At 36.9% G+C, this 13,025-nt stretch overlaps 1 protein-coding gene across 3 annotated transcripts in view; it reads left to right on the top strand.

Moving 5' to 3' along the window:
• The first annotated feature begins 813 nt into the window (after positions 1-813).
• The window catches only part of LOC137047349 (RAS guanyl-releasing protein 2), a 66,337-nt gene continuing 54,125 nt past the window's right edge, over positions 814-13,025 (top strand). The window contains exons 1-2 of one of the 3 annotated variants that reach the window (XM_067425060.1): positions 814-1,170; positions 3,297-3,328. The gene's annotated coding sequence lies outside the window, so the exon portion shown is untranslated. Of the gene's footprint in view, positions 1,171-3,293; positions 3,329-13,025 lie in introns of all 3 variants that reach the window. The other 2 variants (XM_067425002.1, XM_067425148.1) reach the window with 2 other exon arrangements.

Below are 13,025 nucleotides of genomic sequence, written 5' to 3'. Positions count from 1 at the left end.
ATGGTAATATATATATATATATATATATATATATATATATATATATATATATATATATATATATATATATATATATATATATTTTTTTTTTTTTTTTCTAGTCGTAAACTGTAAACATTGTGAGTATTTTTTATTTTTTTTTACTATCAATTTAACAGGATGTTTTTATGACAAATGTAGGCCTACATTATGTCACACACATTCATTGTCACAAGTTCAATGAATAGCATCATAATTCAGCCAAATAGTTTCTGTTCATGCAGTGCTCCTGTAGTAGGCTATATGTCTGCGAGCTTCACGTTGAATGGCAAAAGAAAAAATGCAGCTAACATTGAAAATTCTCAACACTTTGCCTAACACTGAGACAAGGTGAACAACGTTCTTCCAGTAAAGGTAATACAACATTTGATTCAAGTTATGTGGCCTTTAAAAGTGTTCTCAAGAAATTAGCACGAAAACATTATTTGTTTTTATCATTCATGTAACGTTTTTACCTGAACTGTTTAGTTGGGTGTTGGCCTAACTTGTTTCAGAATGTTCATTGAACATTCAAAAGTAGCCTACTACTGTTACATTTCTTCTTTAAAAATGGCGTTTTGACGTTCAGAAAACATTCAGGAAATAATATTTTTTTATAGCTTTCTGGGAACGTTAGCAAAAAAGTTAATGGAACTTATTTTTGTTAGCTGTGGAGAAAAGTAATTTATCACCCCTCTGTCATTCTTACTCGTGTGTGACAGACCTCCGACAGGAGAGGGCGAGATTTCATCAAAAACAGTCAACAGGTGAGACACCCCGACCAAAATAGATGTCTACTAGTGGGACGCCGCCTTTATGCAGTGCTTGTCGATCTCGCCTTCTAGTGAGACTAATTGGACCGCCTTTACACGCCTTCAGCTACAGAATCAGGGAGAGATTGCTTCACACCATTCCGAGCTTCACTCTCCGCGTTCGTGTTCGCGCTGCTTGTAAATCTCCAACCGGCGAATCGAATAGGAAGACACTTGTGGCACAAGAACGATGAAGACCAGTGCGCATAGGACGATGTTTGTGTTTATCTGACCGTGACAATATTTAAATATATGATAATTTACTGACCAGATCTCCAAACTTTCGAAAACTCGACCGATGAGGACAGATGTGCTGATCCAGATTTGAATTAACATCAAGGTGAGTGTGCACTGTTATTTTGATTGGATGTCTGCGCGCGCGCATCGCACTGCGTTGTTTGAGGGGGTTTGAACTAATTTCTGTTTATTACGCATTATGCAAAACCAGGCATAAGCACAGAGGCGCGTTTACATCAGAGAGAGAGAGCGAAGCTCATTTCACGCCATGTGGTTATTTTTTAGTATACTTACACTTATGTTTTTTTTTTTTTTTTTTTTTTTTTAGAATTTCCGTAAGCTCGCCTCTTCTTAACTGTGGTGCAATGCTGAGCAATTGATTAAGAAAGATTCTATGCTGATTTGATCTTAAATGAATGATTCGCCCTAAAATTAATATTTTGTAATTTAATCACCATCATGTTGTTCCAAACCTGTATACATTTCTTTCTTCATAGAAAAAAATTCTTTCATGTTAGAAAAAATGTTTCCAAGATTTTTCTTTTTGGTAAGAAAGAAATGCATACAGGTTTGAAATAACATGGGGATAAATAAAAGATGACAGTGTTTTAATTTTGAGGGGTTCTAACAGTTTTAGCATTACCATACAATGGTAAATCCCTGTCAGAGATAAAGAATATCAGTCAGAAAAGCTTATAGATTCAAATATGTATGACTTTTCATGACATTATCATCAGGTGAGGCATCACTGACCTTTCCCATGAATACTGAGACCACACACAGGCTGTCAGATGGATTTCCTGCCCTCTTGCACTGTAATTGATGTTTTTGGGGAAGAGTTTAAAGGCTAAGGCAGGTCATTGTTCACATGGCATAATCTACTACTGCCTGATCACCGGAGAAGACATAATTTAGACCTATCTATAGTACTGAATAATCCAACATAGGCTCATTGAAAAAATGCATGCTACGTACAATTCACTGCAATTTCCAGCTGAAAAACAAAAACACAAACACAAGTGACAGTAAACAACTTGTATTTCCCTTTCACACAAATGGGGCAGATTTTTGACTTATTTTCATGTGGTCCTTGCACAATACTACATTATTATGACCTCAGAATGCTTTTAACATTATTTGAAAAATGAAGACCTCAATATACTTGCGGTAAAGTTCTATTTCAAGTGTTCGTTTTTTAAACAAGTTTGGTTTTAGTTAGAATTTCATGCTATAAAAACAGGACTTTTTCCAGGATTTTCAGGAGGAGATCGCAGTTTCAGCTTTAATTTATACATTGCCTTAACTGTTTATTTCCCACCGACATAATGAGTTGTTCTGCATCTGTGAGAGTGTGGGCGGTTCTTTGATATCGCGGGTCTACTTCGTGCTCTCTACTGCGCAGACTCTGTCCCAAATCAACACAAGATGTCAGCGCCCTATTCGGACGTTGGCGGCTTCGCTTTTCTTCAGTAGAAGGTAGTGAAGATGCATCGTCCATATTTTTTTATAGTCAGACCGGAGTTCTCGCGCGAGACTGGAATTGCTTTTAAAAGTGATAGCCCGCAAAAAGCTTGCGATGCAAATTGCGCTGATTTGCAGAAAAAGTATTATTATGGAGGAGGAAATGGTTGGGGAGATCCAGAAAGCAAGGATTGTGTGTTCTGCAAAGAGAGTTGGAAGTAAATTAATAATTTTGCAGTTTGCTGCTGGTCAAGCTAATGTTTGTATCTATTAAAATACTGATATTCTGTTCTATAACTCCTCCCTGAACTTCATGCTGCCCTGTGTCTTGCTCTCTCATTGGCTGGAGGTCATCATTTTCAGTCAGAACTCAGAACACATTTCACACAGCAAGATTTTGAATCCATGCTAAATATCTCGACAGCGTCAGCAACTTGTCTGCGATTCTCTCGGATCGCGTCTTTGATAATTCATTCTGCGTGATTGTCACTCGCATTAATGATCACCGATTTGCCTATGATTTCGGGCACTTGTCTGCGATTTCGCAAAACCTGTCAGCAAGTCAAAATCGGGGCTAAAATCATGCAGTGTGAACTTGGCATTAGGGTTAAAAAGACATTTTTGAAGTACATGACCAGAGGCATACTGTTATACCCCATTGACTTCCATATCCATAGTATGGAAAAAAATACTATAGAAGTCAATGGGGCCCATCAAGTGTTTGGTTACCCATATTCTTCAAAATATCTTTTTTTGTGTGTTCAGCAGAAGAAAGAAATTCGTTTGGAACAACTTGAGGGGTGAGTAAATTATGAAAGAATTTGCATTTTTTGGTGAGCTATCCCATTAACCTTCTAGCACCACTTACTGGACATTTCACTTGAGAAATGTGTAAAAAGCAAGATAATATAATTTACCGGACATTTCACCACAGACACAACGTTTTCCCAATGAATGTGGATTGAAATAATCACGGGTAACTAACTAAATAAGTCTCACTGGCAGTTTAAAGAGTTATTACCTTTAAGTTTAAATAGAGCAGATAAATAACATACTGACCGAGGGAAAATCAATCCCTCAGCCTGGAGAGTGTAAAGCAAAGAAAAAGATGCAGAGACAGTGGAAACGGATAATGTTCTCTAATAAAGACTTAAAAGGAATGGTTATGGAATTTCTGCAGATATGTAAGTGGAAAACCAAGGGCCTGAATTAAGAAAGCATCTAAAATATGTAATATAAATTGGACACCTGCTATTGAGAAACAAGCACATATTTGTTCCTGATAGACTACATACAGTAAGAGACAGACACAGAAAACAACAGCATATTGGAGATGAAAGCTGGATTAAGCTCAAGATTTAAAAAAAAAAAAAAAAAAGAATGCTGCAGAGCTTTTTTTAGACAAAAGATATGCAGAGAGGAGGTTTGCAAGAAATGACTCATCGGGAAGATTCATGAAATTGGTTTCATAGGTTTTATAGGATGATGTTTTATAGGAGAAAGCTGCCTGTGGATTTCCAGGCTATCAGGGTCACCTTATTTATTGGTTCAAAGCAGCGAGGGTCAATTGCTGTACTAGTTAAATTAAAGGCACAATATGTAAGATTTTTGGATTAAAATATCCATTAGAACCTTTGTTTTTTTGTTTTGTTTGACTTACATTATCCAAAATGTTTAGGGGGGGGGGGGGGGGGGTGAAATGCTGTTTCATGCATACTGAGCTTTTTACACTGTTAAAGACTTGGATTCCCATCCTAAACATAGACAAAGTTTCAAAAACTAAGTTGGACGTTTGATGGAGTATTTCTGTGTCAAAAATACTCCTTCCGGTTTCTCACAAGTTTTGGAGAGTTTTTTTCAAGTATGGGTCGGCTTGACGGCGATAGAGCGGAAGGTCCTTGTATGGGCCGTACGGGCTCTTCTCCCGGAAGGGTGCGCGCACGCGTGACTAGAGCGAGAGACCAAATGCACGCCCATAAACACTGCTCTCAGGTGCAGATCTATGGTCGCGCCGCGCTCCACTTTATTCCTATGGGTGACATCAAGCGACTTCAAAGCTTCAGCACAGCATTCCGGGAAGGCAGCGCTGCATTTGATCCGATTTGAACGCAGAAATGACGGAAAGCTTCATAACATCGCTTCAGTCGTGTCGCAAAAGTGGATCTCTGCGGTCACTGCTGTCACAGGACTTCACGAAATCAACAATGTTACCAAACAAGTGTGTTTTTGATGGAGCGGTCCCGGCGATAAAGGTTCGGTCGTGCTTTGGAAGCAGGCAGTGAGTAAAAATGTTGTTAGCTATCGTCGCGTGAGTAAACATCAGTAAACAACACGATCGTGTATAACGTTAGTTAATTTATCAGTGGAGCTGAAACATTTGTTTAGCTGACGACTATAGGTGTCAGTTTGTTTATTGTAAAACCACCCAAACTTATACCTAGGGGAGGTTCTTACAAAGCGTGCTTCATCATTCAAATGCGCTAACGGTTACTCCATTGTTGTTCTATGTATAACGCTACACTAGTCTGACGTGCAAAACTGTTTTGCTTGCTACTGCTAAGGTTTAGTCGCATACCATAGTCCATAAACCAAATCATGTCCTCATAAACTGCGAGTAAACACACACAAATGTTGACAGGCCACTAAATACAGTACATACCACAGAGACGGACGTTTATATATTTTCGTTTATCTAATATGATAAAACAGCTCTGCGTTACCCCACATATGCATAACTTGAAAAAGTGGAAGTGGTCATCTGCAGCATAATAAATCTCAGTGACTACATATTAAAATTACATATTGTGAACAATATGTAACTTCAGCTCCGGGTCCTACAGGATATTCTTATATCACCATAAACTTTTATATATATCAAAGGCTCAAGGGAAAGTTGATTTCTCAATTCATCACCCCTTTAAGTGCATGTTATTTGCAAACAAATGAACATTTATAAATGAACATTTATATTATATTAAATGCAATGCTAAAATGTAAAGTTTTTTATTTATTTATTTGTATTTACTAAGTACTCAAGTACTTAATACTTTTGTAACTTTTTTACTAAGTACTTTAAGTGAGTACTCTATATAAATCAATTGGGTTTGAAATTTAGTGTACCATTGAATTACCATAATATAAAAAATGCATTTATGATAAACTAAAACACACTTTAATGTTATTTATATTAAAACTTGAACATCACTGATGGTCTATTTGCAAATAAAAAGTAGTAGTTGTATTTTTTATTTGTTAAACTATGTTAAACTCATTAGGAAAACAGAACAGCTGTATTACTATAAAACAGGTTATTTGAGTTGTTCATCATATGTTGTATGCGGTTGACAATTGCATAAAGTAATTCAAATTAAAATGATATACCATTTAATATAACTGACTAACTTAAAGTTAGGACCTGTCTTGAAGAAAAAAAATTAGATGGTTAACTTTTAAGACTAAGCGGTTTATGCAAGTGGCACCTGTTCTTCAGCTTTTATGGGGATCACCTTTTGCCAAAATATACTCAGGAAGTGTTGAGGTCTACACAAAGGTGCAGTTATGCAAACTCTCAAACACATTCATACACACGTTTGCATCCATGATGCAATATGCTCACTGGCATACTGCATATTAGCAACTGCCCTTACAGTTATGATGTTTACAACACTTATAACAGTGAATGTTATTCATGAATTACTCACTGAGACACTGACATGCAAATATTTCTCTCTGCATGTCTAATCTTGACTATTTAGCACTTTTAACCATTTAGCGCTGTACTATGACATGACTTTGTAAAAACACAGGAAACACAGCATGGCCCATTCTACTGTCAAGTTGGATAAACAGGAAGTCCATGTGTTTAAGAGAGTGTACTGTGTGTATGTTTTAGGGATGTCTTCACCTAATTTCTACTGGGACAAGAATGAAAGAGAGATGTTCAGTTATTGACTGACGGCACTGCTCAAACACACATGTTGGGTTTCAATGTTTTGACATAAGACATAAGGATTGTTATACTGTACAAACTGTACATTATTTCCCCTAACCCTAAACTTACCCCTAAATACAACTTACACAGATAACATGAATTTTCAAAAAAAAAAAAAAAAAACATACTTTAGTTTGATTTATATTCTGCTGTCCCTTACCGGGACCAACAAAAATGTCTCCACAAGGTCAAAAATATCTGATATTACTATCTTTTTGCGGACATTTGATTCCCATAACAAGGGTTTACGACACGCACGCGCACACAAAGACAGTTTCTTATTATGAGTTTTGTGAAAGTGTGTGAGAGTTCTGTTCATCATTTGCATATCTGGTTTGATAGTGCTGCATTGTGTTGCTGCTGAAAGATGGACAGAGAAAACAGGAGAGAAAAACAAGTCTTCCTGTCTGCTTATTCAGTTCACCAGAATTCTACAGTAACCACAGTGCAGATCTGACTGTCTCTCTCTCTCTTAGTTTCGGTTTTAGTGTGGTTTATTGGCATGACTTCACTAAACTGCACATTTGTATCGTCTTGACTTTTGTAGCATAGCTGTGTGCAACGAGAAACTGTGAATATGTAAATAAAGTAAAAAAAAATAAAAAAAAATAAAAAAGTTCTATAGAAACTTAAAGGGTTCTTTCAGACGTTTAACCTTTTAGGGGATTCTCATCATGTGATAATAATAATAAAAAAGTAATTAATAAGCAATTTTATTTTAATAAAATGCTATGAATTGAACAGCTTGTAAACATACTTCATCGCTAGAAATATGCAGAAATCCATTAAGCATGAAGGTTTTATGCCATCATTTAAGACATTTCTCTTTATAGACCTTATGCAGTAGAGAAACAAGCGTGCAGCCATCTTTAGAATTTTGTCTTTGAACTTCCGTTTTTGCATTAGCTCTGTATATTTCTATGGCATCACTGTCAAAGAGCAATTAACTGGTGAAGTGGATTAACTCATTGTAGAGTTGAAACTTATCATGTTATCATGAGCATTGTAATGTTTTATTCAGGTGTTATAACCAACACGGTCTCACTCTTATTCGTCACATATTGGTGCTTGGTGAGTTCCCTTCGGCGGCAGTTTTTAACGCACAGGGTACCGCTTTAGCGCCGTTTTACGACTTAATATACAGACGCGTTGATCATGGTTATCATCATGATGAAACTATATATTGGGTTATGATGTTGCCATTATGACATGGTGTGTGATTCTCACTTATTTTCTTTTTTTATTTACGCACAGAGATGTTTTGAACGCATAACCCAATAGGGGTGTAAGAAAATATCGATACACGTGAATATCGCGATATTATGTTTGGCGATACTGTATCGATTCTCAAAAACACTGTATCGATATTTATATATTTATTTATTTACATCCAAGATTCGTGGCTTTGTGTTCGGTTTAAACCACAGACTGTATAACACCCAACCGCTAGATGGCAGTGTTATCTCAGAACGTATAACTGACACGGAGCCGGAGAAGCGCAAAGTGAAGGTGCGTGCATCGCTAGTGTTTAGTCTCAAGACAATAGAATTATTCCGCTCCTGCAGTATACAGAGCTGAAGTGTGGACTCATTTTGGCTTCAGCTAAAAAGAAGTCACTAAAGAAATCGACAAGAATCATTTTGTTTGCAAAATAGGCAAAGTTAAAATCTAATACTCGGAAAAACACATTGAAACTGAGAGCTCGCTTAACATCCTGACGTCACCCGCGCTGCTGAGAAGCGTTTTGGATAGAATGTACTACACGTTTTCCTCTCAGTAACAAAATAAACACACACCAAAACTGACAGCGGTGGCAGCAGAATGAAAGATCATAGCGATGTGGATATGATGACCAGCTCTGCAGTTCAGTAACGTTACTTGAAATGGCACTTTATACAATAGACTGCTTTATAGAAAACAGCTTAACTGTATTAAATATAAAACAAACAGTCATTCACTCATGAAATGGACTGCACTTTCTGTTGTTAAATCGCCAATGCTATACTGTGAACCTTTAAAACATATACACTTAAAGAATCCTGCAGTCACTTTACATTTCCCTTTACTCAGACTGCACAAAATAGTGATTAGTGATATAAATTATACTGTATTAATTAAATAAAATACTTTGTCTCGTGTTTTAGGCATATGGTTGTGTTCTTTATTCTTTTAAATAAAATAAAATAAAATAAAAACAAACAAAAAAGAAATATCGCAATATATTGATTCTTACAATATCGCAATATATTACAATATGTCGTATCGTAACCACTGTATCGTGATACGTATTGTGTTGCCAGATTCTTGGCAATACACAGCCCTATAACCCAACCCCATCCCTAAACCTACCCATTTGTGTATTATAAAAACTGGATATAACAGCCAGATAAGACTGCAGGCATGATTTATCAGCTTTGATAGTGAAATTGCATTGGCTCTCATGTGTCTTGTGATCGATTGCGCCATGCTAAAGAGTCTGTGTATCTTTTGAATGATATGACTGAGGAGAGTGTGTGTGTTCACGGAACGGCGGGATCATCATTTCAACGACTAAAACCTTAAGATCAACTCTGTTCTTCACATAAAGATATCGTATGACTTCAGAAGACTTGGAATGCTTTTATACAGTTTTATACTGCTTTTATAATAGAGTTAATACTTTTATACTGTTCTTGGTGAGTTTTTTCAATAAATACCTGTGACCTGAACTTTTATCTGCCTGTTATGTGTTTTACATTGTTGAGAAGTGGGTAGGTTTAGGGTAGGAGTGGGGTTAGTTGCTCCAAAATATAAAAGGAGCCTATAAATATTAATAAAATTATGTCTACTTTTACAAATGCAAAAAAATAAATGCGGCTTGATCTGATCTATTGGGCAAACAACTGAAATCAAATGGATTACCCCATGCATTGGAAAACAGTGCTAAAGGGGTACCCTGTGCATTAAAAAGTGATGTAGAGCAAGCGTCAACATGTGACAAATAGGAGTATAAGACATAACAGAATAGGAGACATAACATATGTCAGTTGACCTGGACGATTTTAAAACGACTGGTTCATTCATAATCTGTAAGGTCTTACCTTCATGCTGTGGAAATATGAACCAAATGACAGAATACAACTAGCAGTGCTGAGAAAAGGCATGCATAAGGTTTTGGCATGAATGATTCTTTAAAATAGCGTCAAGAACATAGTCAATAAAAAATGCAGATTTGTACTGGCTCAGCATTTGCAAAATAACTATGCAATAAAAATGTGCAGTGTAAAATAACAATACTTTGAATAAACAAGTAATGTTAACACATGAAATGCATATCGTTATCTAATTTATTCTCCGTGAAATACATACATAAACAGTAACTTCCGCCTTTTGTTAAGCTGTCAAACTGTTCCATTTTCAGGGCAACAGGAAACATCTGCACTGAGATAGAACGACCAACAGAGAACATTCCCTCTGTTTTTCCTACACAAACAGACAGAGCAGCCTGGACTCATTGTTAATACATAGGTATAAATGTGTAGCATTATCAGGTGCAAAACATACATTTTTGTATATTAGGAAAGATGCTGGAATATACTGACAACATTTAAACGCAAACATTACTATTTACAACTAAAGAAATGCAAAATAAATCATAATTATATTTGTATAATTGCCCCTTCCGCTTTTATAGGTTAATTGTAGATCCCTTAAACCTACCCCCAAACACTTTTGTACATCTCAAAGTTGCTCATACGTAAATCATTTACATATTAGTCAAAATAATAAAAATGACCTTCTTCTTCTTTAAATAATAGTAATAATAATAATAAAAAAATAATAACGACATTCTTCTTCTAAATAACAATACGCGTCATTAATAATAAAAATAATAAGAATAATAAGAATCCTACAAATTGTCATGCAATTATTAATGTGAATGAATGGTACTCCACATCACATCATCATCACTATCGTACACCCCAATAGCCTACCTACATGTGCCGTGATACGAAATTAAATGCTAATTGTTTCAAAATCATTGTTCTGTAAAATAATGCATTGTGATAATTTCTCATCCAAACTGCTATTTAAACTGCTGGAGTGCACTTCTCCACCCCCACACTGTTACTTGTAATTTAGGTCCATATTTGTTTTTGTGGGTGCCTTTAATCCCACTCTTTAAACTCCCAAATAAAACAAGTTCGCTTTTTTCCACTTCCTTGGTGATCGGCTCGATGGTCGCGTCTCAATCATCTCAATAGTTCAGTAGTCAGGGCACTGATCAGGGAGTCAGCCCATTGACTTATGTCCTAGTCAGTGCCCTGACTAGTGGACTAGTGAGATGATTGAGCGCGCCCGATCTCCACGTCGGAGAAGTTTCGTTTCTTTGCCGTCTTCTGTTTGTCCATTGCGTAAAATGAGGGCGTGGGGGAGGCGGAGACTTGAATATATAGGGGCGTGTTATTCTAATGACGATCGTTTTCAGCCGCGGCATTTATCAAGGGCAAGAATTGCGTACACCTGGATTGCAGAGGTGCGCACAGCTTCATAAATCAGGCGGTGAGAGGAGTGTAAGCATAATCTTACGCCAACATATACACCAGTTTCTACGCAAGATTGCAAAAATGCGTACACCAAATTTCCAGCGTACGCCTTGCGTACACCCAAACCCACGGTGACTTTGAGATTTATCAATATGGACGTTGGCGTACGGCACGCTCAAATCCTACGCCAGCTCAGGAGGTGGTGTACGCACGTTTGAGTTAGTGGGAAAATGCGCAGAAAAACAATTCCTAACACCACAAAACGCACTGACAAGATATGCTATATTATGACCCACTGTTAAAAACCACAACAACAACATTCAGTGTTTATTTTTGTGCAACATGAACGTCAATGTTTAATTTGTGTGACTTTACCAAAGCGTTTGATTTGTAGGCATATGTATTCCTCCAGTCGCGAGCCTGTGCGCTTTATCTGACGTTTCAGGCGCGTCTGGCCCGGCAGCTGCGCACGGACTGGGACTAAAATAATATTCAGACTGACAAAATAATAAAAATGACCTTCTTCTTTTAAATAATAATAGAATCAATAAAAACGACATTCTTCTTCTAAATAACAAGCGTTATTAAGAATAATAATCATAATAATAATAAGAAGAATCTTACAAATTGTCATGTAATTATGTGAATGAATGGTAGTACTGCACATCACATCATCATCACTATTGTACACCCCAATGCATGTGCCGTGATACGAAATTAAATGCTAATTGTTTCAAAACGTGCTGTAAAATAATGCATTGTGATGGTAATTTATCATCCAAACAGCGATTTAAACTGCTGGAGTGCACTTATCAACCTCCACACTATTAAGAGTACTCGTAATTTGGGTCCATATTTTGTTTTTGTTGGTGCCTTTAATCCCACTCTTTAAACCCCCAAATAAAACAATTTCGTTTTTTTTCACTTCCCTGGTGATGGTCTCGATGGGCGCGTCTCAATCATCTCACTAGTTCAGTAGTCAGGGCACTGATCAGGGAGTCAGCCCATTGACTTATGTCCTAGTCAGTGCCCTGACTAGTGGACTAGTGAGATGATTGAGATGCTCCCGATCTCCACGTCGGAGAAGTTTCGTTTCTTTGCCGTCTTCTGTTTGTCCATTGCGTAAAATGAGGGCGTGGGAGAGGCGGAGACTTGAATATATAGGGGCGTGTTATTCTAATGACGATCGTTTTCAGCCGCCACATTTATTAAGGGCAAGTATTGCGTACACCTGGATTGCAGAGGTACGCACAGCTTCATAAATCAGGCGGTGAGAGGAGTGTAAGCATAATCTTACGCCAACATATACACCAGTTTCTACGCAAGATTGATAAATGAGGGCCATTGTAATTATATCTACAAACCTCCTTGCCAGCTTGGTGGTGTCATTTATTAATCAGTTTTATTAATATTAATACTAAGTTTTAATATTTTTTATATGGATATGTGGTGTTTTTAATATGCTTTAGGACAAAACATGCACATTTATTAGCCAACACCATTGCTGAGTATTTCCTCTCTTCTTAAAAGTCTGGTTAACCAACGATTTTAAAAAGGCGGTTTGAAATCGCTGGTGTTTCTGACATTACAAACTACCTTGTAACCAATCACGTCAATGTGCAGGCGGGATTTAGTGCAGCATCATTACTATGCTGCGATGCAGGGGAGTCTCAAGAAAAGCATACCGGAATATTTTTCTGTTGATATAAAAAATGGTGTACTTTTAGCAATATAACAGGTGAATTATGTATATGCTGTATATTTCGATGCTGTGATGATCTATATGACTTTCTCCACTGATGTTCTATTATGTTCACAGTGTTTCTAAGGATAATGATTGTTAGAAGTATGACTGAGATGGCAAACAGCATGGTTTGTGTAACATTAGCAACACATTATTAGCTGTTTGATAACATAGTTGCTAGGGTTAACAGGTTATGTATGACCCAAGACCAGTAGTGAAAAATGAAGACTAAGGAG

Source organism: Pseudorasbora parva, chromosome 1, assembly GCF_024679245.1.
Source record: "Pseudorasbora parva isolate DD20220531a chromosome 1, ASM2467924v1, whole genome shotgun sequence".
NCBI lineage: Eukaryota > Metazoa > Chordata > Actinopteri > Cypriniformes > Gobionidae > Pseudorasbora > Pseudorasbora parva.
This window is presented reverse-complemented; position numbering and strand designations above follow the sequence as displayed.